This window comes from Ovis aries, chromosome 9, assembly GCF_016772045.2.
Source record: "Ovis aries strain OAR_USU_Benz2616 breed Rambouillet chromosome 9, ARS-UI_Ramb_v3.0, whole genome shotgun sequence".
Taxonomy (NCBI): domain Eukaryota; kingdom Metazoa; phylum Chordata; class Mammalia; order Artiodactyla; family Bovidae; genus Ovis; species Ovis aries.
Window position 1 is genome coordinate 36,126,704 of NC_056062.1, and position 16,836 is coordinate 36,143,539.

The following is a 16,836-nucleotide window of genomic DNA, read 5'->3' on the forward strand; positions in this document are numbered from 1 at the left end:
GCCACGGCCACCTCCACCCTCATCAGTACGCCCGCGAGTACACCATGAAGGAGAGACTCTACAGGTTAAGAACTAACGGAGACCTGGAGCATCCTCTTTCCAGAGGACTCCAAATGCTGGGGGACCTGAGCGCCCCCTCTGCTGCCAGAAGCACCCCTCTTGCTAACACTGGGGAGTAGGCTGGAAGGGAAGGAACGGAGACGCGAGGGGCTCCTTCGCTGTGAGGACGCCAGGCGCCGGGCGAGCTCCTGGAAGACCCTTCAGTCCGTCTCCAGACTCCCCGGCTCTGCGCACAGGGACGCAGGTCTCCGTGCCTTCAAAGCGCTGCGCGACAGCCACGCCAGCGCCCCAAACCTTGGGCAGGGGCCAAACGGTCACTTCCCCGCCCTCCAGGCGCGGTATGCAAATCCGAGCACCAGGAAGTAGCTGGGACCTCCCGGCCCAGCTCGGCGACGGCCAGTTCCTCCTCCGCTGCTCCGGGCCGCCGCCGCCGCTCGCTCCGGGCCGTGGCGCCTCCGGGCCGGTCGCCCTGCAGCCTCGAGCCCGCGGCAGGCGGGGCGGCCGCGCCACCCGGGCCCCCGCCCGCACCCCGCACTCCGCGCGCCCCCGCCCCGTCCTACCCCGCCGGGCCGCCCCGTCGCGGCCCCAGCTCGGATCCCCGGCCACCGTGGAGCGCCGCCGCCGCCCCGCGACTCACACACGGAGCTGGTGAGTCTCGGGCGGGACCCGGGCAGGGTGGAGTGGGGAGCGCGCGGCGGGGCGGTGAGTACGCTCGGATGCCTTCCGCCTGCGGTGACGGCCCCGGGAGCGCGATGGCGGGGGCGGGCGGCTCCGCAGGTGTCTCAGTGCCCCGGCCGCAGGGGCGGGGCGGGCGCACCGCGGGGCCCTCCGGCGCTGCCCCTAGGGCCGGATGCTCTCCCCGCGCGGGCGGGGAAGCCTGTCTCCACGCGGAGCGCGCGCGCGGCGGGGATCCCCGGGGGACCCCAGGCCTGCACAGTCCGGTATCCCCTCCCGGCCCGGGGCCCGTCCGCGAACCGGGGGCATCTGCCCTCCTCGGGGCCCGGGCGGAGCTTGAGGTCCGGGCTCTGCGGGGGAGGCGGTGCGCACCCTCCCGCCGAGCCCGGCGCCTCCCAGCCTGCGGAGCCGCAGCCCCGAGCCCCCTGCGGCCGAGAGGAAGCGAGAGTTATTTTAAGAATTCAGGGGTTGCCTTTCCTTCGCCTTGGGGGAAGGGTGTGAGCGTCAGTTCCCACTTTCCTGCGTTATCTCGGCCACTGCGGTGTCTTCGAGATGCTGAGCATTTGTTATGTTCCATCTAATAGCAAGCGTGATCGTGAGGTGTGTGTATGTATGTGTGTGTCTGTCTGTTTGAATTACCCCAAATCCACCCAACTTATTGTGATCTCAGAAACTCGTTGAACCCAGGCTTCTCAGTTTCCTAGCTAAGTGTGAACTGGGGCCCGTTACTGAAATTCTAGGTTAGGGTTTCCTTGTCTACCTTCTGAGCTATTTATTGCATGTAAAGCCCCAAGCACATACTAGGCATTCCATAAACTGTGCTGTTATTATTGCAAATAATTTATCCATAACAACGAGGCTCCCTGGTTCTTTGCAGTTTGAAGATTTTAAACCTAAGACGGCTTATCCAATTTAGCCACTTGACCTTACTGATACACTGCATAATAAATACACCAGTGATTTACTGTCTCAAAGCAGGGCCCGGAGTCTGACTCAGGCTAAGAACAAGCCAATGAGGAGGTTTGACTTACTTTTGATTTCTTGGCTACCTCCAGCTGGCTGTAGGGTTCAGAAGGGCCGGCATGGGGGTAGGGGGTGGGTCTCTCTCTCCAGCACCTTCTAAAGCAGGCTGGAGGGGAATAGGCACTTACTGAGTCCTCCCAATCTGTCCTGATAAGGTAAGCTTTGATAGAAAAGGGTAGGATTCAGGTGGCTCCTAGTTCTCTCTTGAAGTCAGTCTTTTGAGGCTTGAAGTCGTTTAATTTGATCACAAGAGACTCTTGGTAACTGGTCCTCTTTGGATGCAGAATGGGGTAGCCTTCTTCCTGAGAGAAGAATAGAGAGCAGCCGATGTGAAGGGAGAGAAACCAGGAGCCAGGAAGCCTGAGTTTGGGTGTCTTCCATCACTTTTCAGAACTGTGATTTGGGATAAATTACTTGGACCATTTATCCCATCAACATCTCCTTCACAATGGTAATTAGAATTATATTATGATTTGCCCATAAGTGTATAGTCCGTTTTCACCACTACAATGAAATGTCTGTGCAAACAGCTTTGTCTGGTTTGTCCAGAACGCCAGCCCTGGTGCCTGTCACATGGTCAAGATTGCTTGGAAGAAGGAAGGAGGGTCTCCTCCAAACCTCACTCCGTGCAAGTCTGAGGAACAGGGCTGGCCCCTAAGTTATCTGTAGCCCACTGGCCCTCTAGTCCTGGCTTCTAAAATGGGAATTGGAGGAAGTTGACTGTCAGGTTATCCCAGCGCTAGAGTTCTCCACTCAGGGCTAGTTTCCACTCTTCGAACACTGAGAGAGAAGTCTTGATTCGAAGTGGTAAGATGCAGCCTGCAAAGCTGACATCTGGGCAAGCCGTTATGCAATCAAAAAGACACATAACATCCTAGAATCATCAATGTTGGAAAGGTTTGTAGAGTACTTGTGTGATACCTGAATGCTGCTCATGGCATTCTCTTAGCAGAAAATGGTCCGGCGAGGTAGTGATTCAATGATTCCCAAAGCCTTTTAGTTCCATTATTATTGTATTTTAAAAAAAAATCACCAAAACTTTTGAGATGCAAACTGGTTCAAATGAATATATGGGTTTGTAAATTACAACGTGAAATCATATTATCCATAAACGAACCCATATTCATTTAAAATCTGCACAAATGAGAGCACATGCCCCTCAGCATGGAACATTGCTGTGGCCCACTTACACCATTGATCTGTGACCTCCACGTCCTCAGGCATGGGGAGAGTTGAAAAGAAAAGATCATTGCATCACTAGTTGGGATGCTATCAGTGACATGTTGATGTCAGAGACAGTCTCAGACCTTTCCTTGGCTCTTTCTGCCAATGGTGGTACTGATGATTTTTTTGTCAATCCAGGGCTCTGAAGCCTTCTGAACGCTGATAACCTCCAAACCTCTCAGGACCCTGCACAGTAGGCAGGGACCTAAAAAAGAGGGGGGGGGGGGTTGGCATGACCAGTGTCACAGGCCTGATTAAGTGACATCATTGGGCCTAGTAGGTATGTTTTCCCACTCCAGCTCTGAGAGCTTTTCCCACTTTTCTGCCTTTGGATCTGTAGTAGGTACTCCATTACTTAAAAGTAAAGAAACGAACTCATCATTTAAGAAACATTTTAAGGACAGAATCACAAGGTCATCTTCTTCTATCATATGGAGATGGTCTGCACTAGGGGACTGTCAGAGTAAATGAGCAGGTGGACCAGTGAGCAGGGTGCGGAGGCTGTTCTGTCGAGCTGAATTTCTGCCTTTCAACTTTGCTACCTGCTCAGGGAAGGGGGAGCCCTGATAACTCCCCAGATGACATCTGTCCTGGTCACTGTCAGAACAGCACTAGTGACTGCCTTCAGGACTGTTCCATGCTTATGGGTCAGTGTGTTGTTGTTTAGTCGCTAAGTCGTGCCCAGCACTTTTGCGACCCCGTGGACGGTAGCCCACCAGGCTCTTCTATTCTTGGGATTTCCCAGGCAAGAATCCTGGAGCGGGTTGCCATTTCCTTTTCCAGAGGATCTTCCTGACCCAAGGATCCAACTGGAGTCTCCTGCAGATTGGAAGGCATAATCTTTACCACTGAGCCACCTGGGAAGCCTCTGAGACAGTACAGAAATACTCAATAATACTTTCTAAAAAAGTTCCCTCTAGCTTCTTTATAAACCCTACAAGCCTCCTTGTATGGTTGTTATAACAGTGAGAGGTGTCATTCGAGGGGAATATACAAGGTGAGGAGACAGGGCCCATGGGATGCATGTGGAAACACACAGCCTCCTTCCTGGGCTCCTGTTGTGGACCAGGCTCATCCTAAGTCCACACTCCTATAATGAATAAACATTCCCTCCCAGCTTTTAAGATTGATGAGAAGAAAGACAAGGAAGAGGAAGTTGATCAGAAGTACTGAAAGATTTCTTACAGCTGCCTGGTTTCCTGATACTTAAATTGTGAAACCTTGAGTTCAGTCTCTCATCATTTCTGACATTTATTTTGAGTAAGTTCCCATTTGGGGGAGAAGCCCGTGTATAGAAAATAGTATGGAAATCTCCCCATAGTGGTGGTTTAGTTCCTAAGTCCCGTCTGACTCTTGTGACCCCACAGACTGTAGGCTCCTCTGTCAATGGGATTTTTGAGGTGTGAATACCGGAGTGGGTATCTATGCCATTCCCTTCTCCAAGGGATCTTCTCCACCCAGGAATCAAACCCAGGCCTCATGCATTGCAGACAGATTATTTACTGACAGCTGCGAGGGAAGTCTGCCTATGGAGGGATTCAAATTTTTGAAACACACCGGTTTAAAGACTCGGACCTTCTTTCAGATTCTCTTGACTACGTTAGCTGGAAGTGCTGTCTTGTCATTTGGAACAACAAGTGTCAGGAGTTACTTGGGATGATGTGTGGAAAAGGCTCATCCATGCTGGCAGGTTGCAGGGGCTGTTATCAGCCTGGTTCTTCATTCTTGGGCTTTCTCTTCAGTCTTGTCCTGACCTTCATTTTGCCTTGTTGCTCTTTTCAGTAGCTCAGTTGTGTCAGACTTTTCCCGACCCCACAGACTATAGCACGCCAGCAGGCTTCCTCGTCCTTCACCATCTTCCGGAACTTGCTCAAACTCATGTCCATTGAGTTGGTGATGCCATCCAACCTCTCATCCTCTGTTGCCCCTTTTCTCCTCCTGCTTTCAATTTTTCCCAGCCTCAGGGTCTTTTCCAGTGAGTCGGATCTTTGCATCAGGTGGCCGAAGTATTGGAACTTCAGCATCAGTCCTTCCAGTGAGTATTCAGGGCTGATTTCCTTTAGGATTGACTGGTTTGAGCTCCTTATAGTCCAAAGTACTCTCAAGAGTCTTCAACACAACAGTTCAAAAACATCAATTCTTGGATACTCAGCCATCTCTAGCTCTCCCATCCATATAAGACTACTGGAAAAACCAAAGCTTTGACTATACAGACCTTTGGCAAAATAATGTCTCTGCTTTCTAGTATGCTGTCTAGGTTGGTCATAGATTTTCTTACAAGGAGCAAGCGTATTAATTTCATGGCTGCAGTCACTGTCTGCATCTTAGTACTGACTAAGCATCAACACTCCTGATTTGCTGCCAAGCTGTTTAATGACAGTTGTATTTATAATCAGAATACAATTTTCCTTTTATAGAACTCTTCCAAAGTGTTGGTTACTTATCTCTGCTTTATTCACCATCAACATATGTCCAGTCTCTCTTCTCTAACTCCCCTCTTCAACTCCTTTCTCACTGTCATACAGAGCCTGCAAGCCATGCATTGATAGGAATTGACCATTATTGGTTAACCTCAGTGTGACTGTGTTCTTTCTTCATTGTGCTTAGACGTGTAAGTGATGCTCCATAAAATGATGGATGAATGGGCATATGTTAACAGAGACCATTGGATGGATGTTTCTTGGTGTGGGCTCTGCTCTTGATGAGCTATAGGACTTGGGGAAGAAGTCTTCATCGAGAGGTTCAGAGGGTCTTTAAGTGTCTCATTTCCTTTTTTACCATTCACACTTGAGATACAGTCAGATATTGTTGGGACTGCCCACACTCCCCCGTTTCTTTTTTTAATTTAATTTAATTTTTTGACACCAAAAACATTTTGTATTGGGGTATAGCCAATTAAAAATGTGGTGATAGTTTCAGGTGAACAGCAAAGGGACTCAGCCTTACATATACATGTATCCATTCTCCCCCAAAACCCCTCCCCTCCAGACTGGCACATAACATTGAGCAGAGTGCCTTGTGCCATATAATAGGTTTTTGTTGGTTATCCTTTTTAAATATAGCAGTGTGTACATGACCTTCCCAAAGTCCTTAACTATCCCTTCTTCCCGGCAACCATGAGTTCGTTTTCTAAGTCTGTGAGTCCCTTTCTGTTTTGTAAGTTCATTTGTACCATTTCTTTTTTAGATTCTACATATAAAGGATGTCATATGGTATTTCTCCTTCTCTGCCTGGCTTACTTCACTCAGTGTGACTTTCTAGGTCCAACCACGTTGCTGCAAATAGCCTTCTTTCATTCTTTTTAATGGCTGCACACTCCTCCCTTCCGGTAAGCATCTAACATCACTCTCTGTATTGATCCCAAGTCATGCTGGTTGGAAACTCATTGTCAGCTCTCCCCAGTTCTCTCTCCACTGGTCCAGTGTTTGGTGGGAGCTATGGTGGCTTTTCGGCACTGGTGTGGGTCCCCAGTGAGATGGTAAGGCAGGTCTGGGTTCATCCTGCCTTCAGCCAGAGTAGAGATGTCTCCCAGGTGCCGGGCCTTCTGGGTGCCTCCAGTCTTCCTGGAAATGTTAACCCACACAGGGGCGAGGGCAGCTGAGAAGCTTGTCTCAGAGAGACCGTCTGGAGAGGGAGGCCCACTTCTGCTTTCCACAGGGAAGCTGGGTCACAGAGCGCAGAACTGTAGCAGGAGGCCGCAAGAAAGTGATACTTCCTTCTGCTTCGAAGGCCCAGGCCCGTCATTTGCCTGCAGCCCCACCTTCCTCACCACCCAGCCCTGGTTTTTCCTCTGGGTTGGGGTTCTTTCTACCATCTTCTCTGCAGTTGGTCCTTGAGAAGGCGGAAGGGAAGGGAGGGGAGGGAGGAGCGAATGAAGCCAGTCCTCAGTGCAGAGCCTCCTGGGGTGGGGAGACCCCCATGACCATGCTGGATTGTTCAGCCACAGAAAGATGTTCGTTTTGAAATTCTGCATCATGGAAATCGTTACAAAACTCTTGAGTAGAGGTTTTGAAATCTTTTAATGTTCAGGCAGTATAATTATTTCTTAATCTTAACTACAGTGCTGTTTTAAAAATTCTTTAAGCTGTGCATGTTAGTCGCTCAGTCATGGCTAGCTCTTTGTGACACCCATGGGTGTAGCCTGCCAGGCTCCTCTGTCCAGGGGATTTTCCAGGCAAAAATACTGGAGAGGGTTGCCATTTCCTTCTCTAGGGGATCTTCCTGACCCAGGGATCAAACCTGGGTCTCCTGCATTTGCAGACAGATTTTTTACTATCTGAGCAACCAGCCTCTCCTTAAATACTTGGGGTAGATCAGTGACCTTTCAAACTTCTTTGACCTTGATCCATATCAAGAAACATCATGTTTTATCTTGTGCCAGAATGCACATCCATCTATATGCAAAGAAAGAAAGAGGAAGAGAGAAAGAAAATTTGGTGAAAAGCCCCTCCCCACAGCTTGTAGCGGGTGGGGAGTGTGACCCCAGGCAGTCCTCTGAGGCCAGCTTGGTGAGATGTAAAATACACAGAAGTGAGGAATCCCTGGTGACTTGGTGGTTAGGACTTTCTGCTTTCACTGCTGTGGCCTGGGTTCAGTCCTTGGTCTGGGAACTATGATCCAGCAAGCAGCTTGGCCCCAAAATAACTACATAAGTAAAGTAAAATGCATAGAGGTGAGCCCAGCTATTCTATAAGCTCCTGTCCAATAAGGTTTATTACACAAACACAAATTAAGATACATCTGCCTTTCCATGTGGTGCTAGTGGTAAAAAAAACCCTCCTGCCAATGCAGGAGACATAAGAGATGAGGGTTTGATCCCGGGGTTCGGAAGATCCCCTGGAGGAGGGCATGGTGACCCACTCCAGTATTTTTGCCTGGAGAATCCCATGGACAGAGGAGCCTGGCGGGCTGTAGTCCATGGAGTCACAAAGAATTGAATAGTACTGAAGCAACTTAGCAGGCATACAATGAATGCTATACCTTGTAAATATCTTTAAAATAGAATTAAATTATACTTACTAATGTGAAAGATGTTCTTTAAAAAGCTGAACACAAGCTGAACAGTAATATATATTACCATTTCTGAAATATAATAGTTATGTTGACACAGTGATAAACTATGAATATCAATGATTTTTTTATACTAAAGTTTTCAATACTGATTTTTTCTGGGTAATAGGTGAATGCTGATTTTACTTTTTTACATCTTTCTTTTGTTACAAAGATTATGACTTATGTGGTTTTAGGACAGTGGTGTGATGGGCGATGACGCGTAATAAGATGGTGAGACAGCAGGAAACTTTAAGGGAATGGGCAGACTGACCCTAGAGGAACTCATGCACTGCAGACGGTGTAAGCAGACAGAATATTTTCCTAAAGAAGTGTCTACTGATATTTACTCATATTTAGTACTGAGTTTCTCGAGAACCTACCGTCCATTAGCCCCAGTTTCGGGGAGGAAGCCCTGAAGGGGAGAAGGGGTATGGGTGGGGAGAACAGACCAGTTTGCACAGCATCCCTGGTGGCCAGGCAGTGATGAGGCAGTCCACGCAGGCGCGAAGGAGCCGTGCCCCCAGGACCCTCAGTGGTGGATTTCACTGTGTAGGCCAAGGTGAATCTTGTGGAAAGTCTCTGTGGGAAACCGTTTTTTCCCCATCACAATCACTTTCTTGGCTAGACTCTTCTGTAACAAAGTATTGGTGTGTTACCAAAAAATGTAGAGACACAGAGATACTCAGTAATGGCTGTGTCCTCTGAATAGGTGAGTGTCATCCTCTGAATAGGTGGATGATTAACAAGGGGAGGAACAGGGACTTCTGCGGAGACTAACTGGGGGCTAGAAAGTAGTATCTATTGCCTTTGTACATGACCTAAGACTCGTTTGTAGTCACCAGCGAGCAGATACTTGGTCACTCCCCTGGGAGGTGATGACCTTCTCCAGACATTTATCTGACTCTTCCTGATGAGGCAACACTGCTGAGGGGAAAAAGGAGTTGAGTTCTAAGTTTCTGTAGGGTTATCAGTATTTTCCATTTGACTTAAATGCAGATTTAAGTTGGGATTTCCCTGCAGTCCAGTGGTCAGGATCTGGGCTCTCAGTGCAGGAGGCATGGGCTCAATTCCTTGGTGAGGAGCTAAGATTCCCAAAGCGTGCCAATAAATAAGTAAATAAACAAATGGAGACTGCTGTACAGCATCGGCTTGGTGTTGGCCTTGTTCTTACCATATACAAATTAGTGTGTTTAAAAACATCACCGTGCATGTAAGAATTAAAGATTTTAAAATTTAAAAAATAAAAAAAAATAAAAATGAAAAAACAAAACAAACAAAAAAAAAAACATCACCGTAACCAGGAATGGCAACAGTTGGACAAAACGGGATAATTGGGCAATTCTGCAAGGAATGCCTTTGCATAATCAGACATGGCCTGTTGAATACATGCTGTGTTCAGTGCCTGCTGCATGCTAAGTTGCATCAGTCATGTCCAACGTGTCCAACTCTTTGCAACCTTATGGACTGCAGCCCCTGAGGGATTATTAGTTTTAACCTTGAGAAGAGATAGTGTAATGTGGTGGAAAGAAGATAGTCTTCCAGCTGACACAAATCAGAAGACAGGTGAACTTCTGATCTGCCTGGGGCACCAGGAATCACCAGAGGCTACGGGGTGAGCTTGGTGTTCTTGGCATTCAAAGATGCCCTCAGGAGTGGGACATGGGGCCATAGCCTGGCTCTCAGAGCGAGATTGTTTTTGCCCTAGACAGGTGAACACAGCACTCTGCAAACAGGACAGGACTCTTGGTAACAGTGAGGGTACGATGCTTGGTCATGTAGGGTTGGGGGAGAAGGAATTTACCACTTGAAGACCTTAGAGAAAGGCATCCTTAAATAATGAGAGACTTTATCATCCGAGGAGTGATGGACCAATACAATAGTGGATGTGTTCCCTGCTTCAGAAAAGTTGCTAATACACGGTTTATGGTCATCAGGATAATTAAACACGCACCCCAAGAGTTGGCTTTTGTCTCTCTGGACCATGTTGACTTTTCCAACTGTTTCAACTTTAATGCATGGCAAGTGTACATAAAAAACAATATTCAACAGTTCAGTTACATAACTGTCTACATACCTTTTATTTTATGGTTTTCAATTATTTTAAAAGTTTTAAATAAGTGAAGATAACCACTAAATGAGAAATTAATGGTCATTTTCCATAAATTCCTTTATCTGTGGATAACCTTTCAAATTTTTAATAGAAAAAATTTCTGAGCAGTTTGGTAAATGACTTGAATGTTACCTTATTGCTATAGTTCTATCTTCAGCTAAGGGTATGCTGCACAGCCCCATTTAACAAATGACTCATCCCCTCTGGTGTCAGCCACTGGACTCTGGACATCACCTGTCTACCTTGGTGTCCAACATGAAAATCAGACTCTCAGAAGAGAAAGATATCTTGGCTGTGTTTCTCGAACATAGGCCTTATCAAGCAGTCACTTTCTCTTGAGCACTGGGTCTCAAAAGTTAGCGTCTGTCCCAGTGATTCTAACAGTGGTAAAGGAGGTCACATTGTGAGAAGCACTGTGACAGGTATATTTCTGTTGGCCAACGTGGCCCATTTCATTTTTGTCCAGCTGTGGATATTCAACAGCTTTTTTTGTCTTGTACTGTTCTGCTTGTTGGTTCTAGTTCTACACTGTTTCTGCACAGTTGAAGCCAGCCGCTGTTGGACTGACTATCCAACCATTGTGGCTGTAAGTATGGAATGTGTAGGGACATAATTGTTGTACTGTCCACCCAGCACTATTACTTCACCTCTCTTCTAACAGAGCCCAGATTATGTCAAGATCCAGCTTTTCCATGGAAGTTTCTGCAGAAGTTTTCCATATCCCCATCTATATAAACTGGCTCTGATTGGTCAAATGCTACTATTCTTACCAGTGATTGGTTCATGAGTGGTGTACTTTGGGTTGAATGGTAATCGGTGAAAAAAGTGATGCTCCATAGATGGTCCTAAGCTACAAATAGAAAAGGTGTAGGAGAGAGAGGAGAGAAGAAAAGTCAGACCTGGACAAAAGATAAAGAAATACAACACAATATGTGAAAGTCAGGAACCTGGAAATTGGAAGGGAGATAGTGTAAGTTATTCTGATCAATAATTTGTGATCTGTACTGTGTGTGGTTGTCTGCTCTGTGTTTGTCCTAGTCGCACAGACCAGTGTGGAATTAATGCTGATAACTGGGCTTCTGTAATCACAGTGGATTTTTTTAAATGTATATTTATTGGGAGAAAAGTTATGACAAACCTAGATAGTGATTAAGAAGCAGAGGCATCACTTGGCTGACAAAGGTCCATATAGTCAAAGCCATGGTTTATCCAGTAGTCACATATGAATGTGAGTTGGACCATAAAGAAGATTGATCACCCAAGAATTGACACTTTTGAATTGTAGTGCTAGAGAAGACTCTTGAGAGTCCCTTGGACAACAAGGAGATCAAACCAGTCAATCCTAAAGGAAATCAACCCAGAAATTCATTGGAAGGACTGATGCTGAAGCTCTAATACTTTGGCCACCTGATTCGAAGGACCGACTCATTGGAAAAGACCCTGATGCTGAGAAAGATTGAGGGAAGGAGGAGAAGGGGGTGACAGAGATGAGATGGTTGGATGGCATCACCGACTCAATGGACATGAGTTTGAGCAAACTTCAGGAGATAGTGAAGGACAGAGAAGCCTGGCGTGCTGCAGCTCATGGGGTCGCAAAGAGTCGGCCACGACTGCACGACTGAACAGCAGCACATTTATTGAGTATTGTGTGTCAGGCATTGTGGTGGGTTCTTGGGGGAAACATAAACCTTAATAAGTGTGAACTTCCTGTCCTAAAGAGTTTATTGTGTTCTAGTCTGTCTGGGCTGTTCACACACCAGAGGCTGACAAATTAATTTGCTGTGGTCATGGGTGGGACAGTCACCTTGCTCAGGAAATCCCTAGGCATCTGAATCAGTGCACAGAAACCAAGAGTTCTGGTAAAGAAGGAAGGCAGTGTGTGAAGTGGTTAGAGCACAGTATATGAAATTAATCACATTTGGGCTCAAATTCCAGGTCTGTCTCTTCCTAGGCATAAGATGCTGGTTTTGCTGACCTCAGATTTAAACCTCAGAGGCTGGTTGCGGGGATTCCAGGATGTAATAGGTTCAGAACTAAACTATGTTTGAAGCACATAGCCAATGGTAGTCATTGTTATGAACAAAAGAAAGTTGCTTAGGATTGTTACTACCAAAAAAATCAAACTGATAGGAAGAAACCCCAGAAAATAATAAATGTTGGTGAGGATATAGAGAAATTGGAATCTTTCTGCACTGGTGTTGGGACTGTAGTGCAGACCCTTTGGAAAACAGTATGGCAGTTACTCCCAAAATTAAACACAGAATTACCTTTCAATTCAGCAGTTCCACTTGTCTGTATAGACCCCCCAAAATTGAAAGTGGGTCTCCAAGAGATATTTGTATGCCCACATTCTAGCAGCATTATTCACAATAGCCAGGGGGTAGAAGCAACTCAAGTCTCCATCAACAAGTGAATGGATAAACAAAATATGGTGTATACATACAAGGGAATATCATACAACCTTGAAAAGGAAGGAGACTCTGATGCAGGCTACAACACGGATGTATCTTGAGAACAGTATGTTAAGAGGAATAAAAGGACAAATATTGTATGATTCCATCTATGAGGTCCTTTTGCTGTTGTTCATTTGCTAAAGTCCTGTCTAACTTTTTACGACCCCATGAGTTGCAGCTTGCTGGGCTTCTGTGTCCTTCACTATCTCCTGGAGTTTGCTCAGACTCATGTCTGTTGAGTTGGTGATCCCATCCAACCATCTCATCCTTTGCCACCCCCTTCTCCTCCTGCCCTCAATCTTTCCCAACATCGGTGTCTTTTCCAATGACTCGGCTCTTTGTATCAGGTGCCCAAAGAATTAGAGCTTCAGCATCAGTCCTTTCAGTGAATATTCAGGGACAATGCTGTGAAAGTGCTACATTCAATATGCCAGCAAATTTGGAAAACTCAGCAGTGGCCACAGGACTGGAAAAGGTCAGTTTTCATTCCAATCCCAAAGAAAGGCAATGTCAAAGAATGTGCAAACTACCGCACAGTTGCACTCATCTCACACGCTAGTAAAGTAATGCCTAAAATTCTCCAAGCCAGACTTCAGCAATACGTGAACCATGAACTTCCAGATGTTCAAGCTGGTTTTAGAAAAAGCAGAACCAGAGATCAAATTGCCAGCATCTGCTGGATCATTGAAAAAGCAAGAGAGTTCCAGAAAAACATCTATTTCTGCTTTATTGACTATGCCAAAGACTCTGACTGTGTGGATCACAATAAACTGTGGAAAATTCTTCAAGAGATGGGCATACCAGACTACCTGACCTGCCTCTTGAGAAATCTGTATGCAGGTTAGGAATCAACAGTTAGAACTGGACATGGAACAACAGACTGGTTCCAAATAGGAAAAGGAGTACGTCAAGGCTGTATATTGTCACTCTACTTATTTAACTTATATGCATGGTACATCATGAGAAATGCTGGGCTGGAGGAAGCACAAGCTGGGATCAAGATTCCCAGGAGAAATATCAATAACCTCAGATATGCAGATGATACCACCCTTATGGCAGAAAGTGAAGAAGAACTAAAGAGCCTTTTGATGAAAGTGAAAGAGGAGAGTGAAAAAGTTGGCTTGAAGCTCAACATTCAGAAAACAAAGATGATGGCATCTGGTCCCATCACTTCATGGGAAATAGATGGGGAAACAGTGGAAACAGTGTCAGACTTATTTTTCTGGGCTCCAAAATCACTGCAGATGGTGATTGCAGCCATGAAATTAAAAGACGCTTACTCCTTCGAAGGAAAGTTATGACCAACCTAGACAGCATATTAAAAAACAGAGACATTGTCAACAAAGGTCCATCTAGTCAAGGCTATGGTTTTTCCAGTGGTCGTGTATGGTTGTGAGAGTTGGACTATAAAGAAAGCTGAGTGCTGAAGAATTGATGCTTTTGAACTGTGGTATTGGAGAAGACTCTTGAGAGTCCCTTGGACTGCAAGGAGACCCAACCAGTCCATCCTAAAGGAGATCAGTTCTGGGTGTTCATTGGAAGGACTGATGTTGAAGCTGAAACTCCAGTACTTTGTGCACCTGATGCTGGGAAAGATTGAGGGCAGGAGGAGAAAGGGATGACAGAGGATGAGATGGTTGGATGACATCACCGATTCAATGGACATGGGTTTGGGTGAACTCTGGGGGTTGGTAATGGACAGGGAGGCCTGGCGTGCTGCGGTTCATGGGGTCGCAAAGAGTCGGACACGACTGAGCGACTGAACTGAACTGATTTCCTTTAGGATTGACTGGTTTGGTTAGAAATCTAATTCATAGAGACAGGAAATAGAATGGTGTTTGCCAGGGGCGGGGGAAGTAGAAAAGAAGTTGTTTGATGGACCTGGAATCTCAGCGTTGTAAGATGAAAAGAGTTCTAGAGATGCATGATAACGGTCACACAAGACTACGTAGGCACTTATTTGTACAGTTAAGGATGCTAAGATGTTAATTTTGTTATGTGTGTTTTAATACATTGTTAAAAAGTTGTTGAACTTCTCTGGGGATCCAATGGTTAAGACTCTGCCTTCCAATGCAGAGTGTGGGTTTGACCTTGGTCAGGGAGCTGAGGTCCCACATGACTCATGGCCCTAAAACCAAAACATTAAAAAAAAAAAAGCAATAAAAAGACTAAACAAAGAGTCAGTATTCAATAAAAAGACTTTTAAAAATAAAAAAAAATTTTTAAGTTAACTTGGTAATCAGAAAAGTAAAAGTTGCTCAGTTGTGCCCAACTTTTTACAACCACATAGACTGTAGCCCACCAGGCTCCTATGTCCATGGAATTCTCCAGGCAAGAATACTGGAGTGAGTAGCTGTTTCCTTCTCCAGGGGATCTTTCCAGCACAGGGGCTGAACCCATGTCTCCTGTGTTGGAGGCAGATTCTTTACTGTCTGAACCACCAGGGAAGCCCCTGGTAAGCAGAACTGTGTACAAATATTAATAGATGAGGGTGGTCTGGAAACAAGTTAGAAGCTTATAAGCATGGGCTTCTCTGGTGACTCAGCTGGTAAAGAATCTGCCTGCAACGCAGGAGACCTGGGTTCGATCCCTGGAAAAGGGGATGGCTACCCATTCCAATATTCTAGCCTGGAGAATTCCGTGGACAGAGGAGCCTAGCAGGCTACAGTCCATTGTTTCCCAAGAGTTGGACATAGCTCAGCGACTAACACACACAAGGACAAGCTAAGCGACTTTCTTTCAGGGCCTTTTAGAAAAGGTGAAATGGATGGCTCTAAAAGGCAATTTCTAATTTGATAGTTATGTTATTTCTAGCCACAGACCCTCAATTCCAAATTACATAACAGGAAAGAATATTTTCAGTGGATTTCTTAATACATGTGAAGAGGTTTTTTTTAAAAAAAACTTTCCCAGCGTAGAGTTGTTTTTTGTTTGTTTTTTTTTGTTTTTTTTTTTTTTTTTTTCTTTTAAGGTAAGTATAATGTATATGGAGCAAAATACCAAAACACAGACAAGCCTAGGGCTTCCCTGGTGGCTCAGATAGTAAAGAATCTGCCTGCGATGCAGGAGACCCAGGTTTGATCCCTGGGTCTAGAAGTTGCCCTGGAGAAGGAAATGGCAAACCTAGCTCAAAGCAGATCCTCCTGTAACCCCCACCCCAGATCAAGAAGCAGAACGATGCACACAACCAGCATCTCCGGGTGCCTCCCCCGATGCATACTGCTTTCTCTCCTCAAAGGCATCTGCCTTCCTGCTTCAAGTTTTGGTTTAGTTTCCCATGTTGGCTTTTTCACAATAAAGTGTAAGACACTGAAGAGCAGCACAAAGCCATTTGGCTTGGCAGATGAACAAGTTTTCAAGCTGTGGGTTTGGCTGGCACAGGCATGACTGCAGTTCAGCAGGATAGAGGGCAGGTCCTGGTCAGGTTTTATACCCTGGATATTCAGCTGCCAAAATTCTCACACTGTGGGTTTGATCAGAGTCTTATTTAAATACCTGTTTATCCAACCATTAGTTAGTAAAATTAGATAGCACTTACCATATATAGCTTGTTTTTCTACCCATCTCTGCATCGCTCAGTAAATGTATAAATGCAAATGTGGAAATGTGGGTGTGATAAGGGTGGTTTCCAGTGACCCACAAGTAATCAAACATCCTGCTGTGCACACAGACATTTGAAAGTGCCAACTGGCTTTGTGAATTCAGTTATGAGAGTCCTCATAAAAGGGGACTCGTTTTTCTGATGTGAAGGAACACAGCACCCTGTGACTGACTGACTGTTCCGCTTCTTGTAGTTTTGACATTTATTTTGGTTGGAAGTGAGAGAGCCCTGTCGTTTGACCTGCAGGATGCATTAACGCATGAAGTAATGTTCATCTGTTCATGATTCGGAAACATTTCTCAGATGCTCCCTGGTCACGAATGTGCAGGCCTACAACTTGCCCTCCCATCCATCACCTTTCAATAGCAGAATTGTTCCATAAATGCTGAGGAAGTTAAAATGTTTTTTAAAGTGGGCTGAAGAATGTAACTGTCTATTTCACATGAAATATGAGGAATACAGTCAGGTAGCAGAGTACAGAGTTACCCATCTTCCTGCGAAGAAGTCACGGTTGTGGTCCAGAGGTCAAGGCTGGGAATGACCCCACGCTGGGGCGGTTGCTGAGCCCAGGGTTAGACTGCCCACAGCTCCAGCCCCAGGTTCATCTTCCTCCAGCTGCAGTTGCTGATGTTTGGCGT

General features: G+C 46.0%; 1 protein-coding gene across 10 annotated transcripts in view; it reads left to right on the forward strand.

Annotated features, from left to right (window-relative positions):
- Positions 1-458: 458 nt before the first annotated feature.
- The window catches only part of LYN (LYN proto-oncogene, Src family tyrosine kinase), a 109,281-nt gene continuing 92,903 nt past the window's right edge, over positions 459-16,836 (forward strand). For 4 of the 10 annotated variants that reach the window (XM_060419899.1, XM_060419902.1, XM_060419897.1 and 1 more), the window contains exons 1-2: positions 459-708; positions 6,169-6,310. The gene's annotated coding sequence lies outside the window, so the exon portion shown is untranslated. Of the gene's footprint in view, positions 709-2,042; positions 2,210-6,168; positions 6,311-16,836 lie in introns of all 10 variants that reach the window. The other 6 variants (XM_042253796.1, XM_015097553.3, XM_015097554.3 and 3 more) reach the window with 3 other exon arrangements.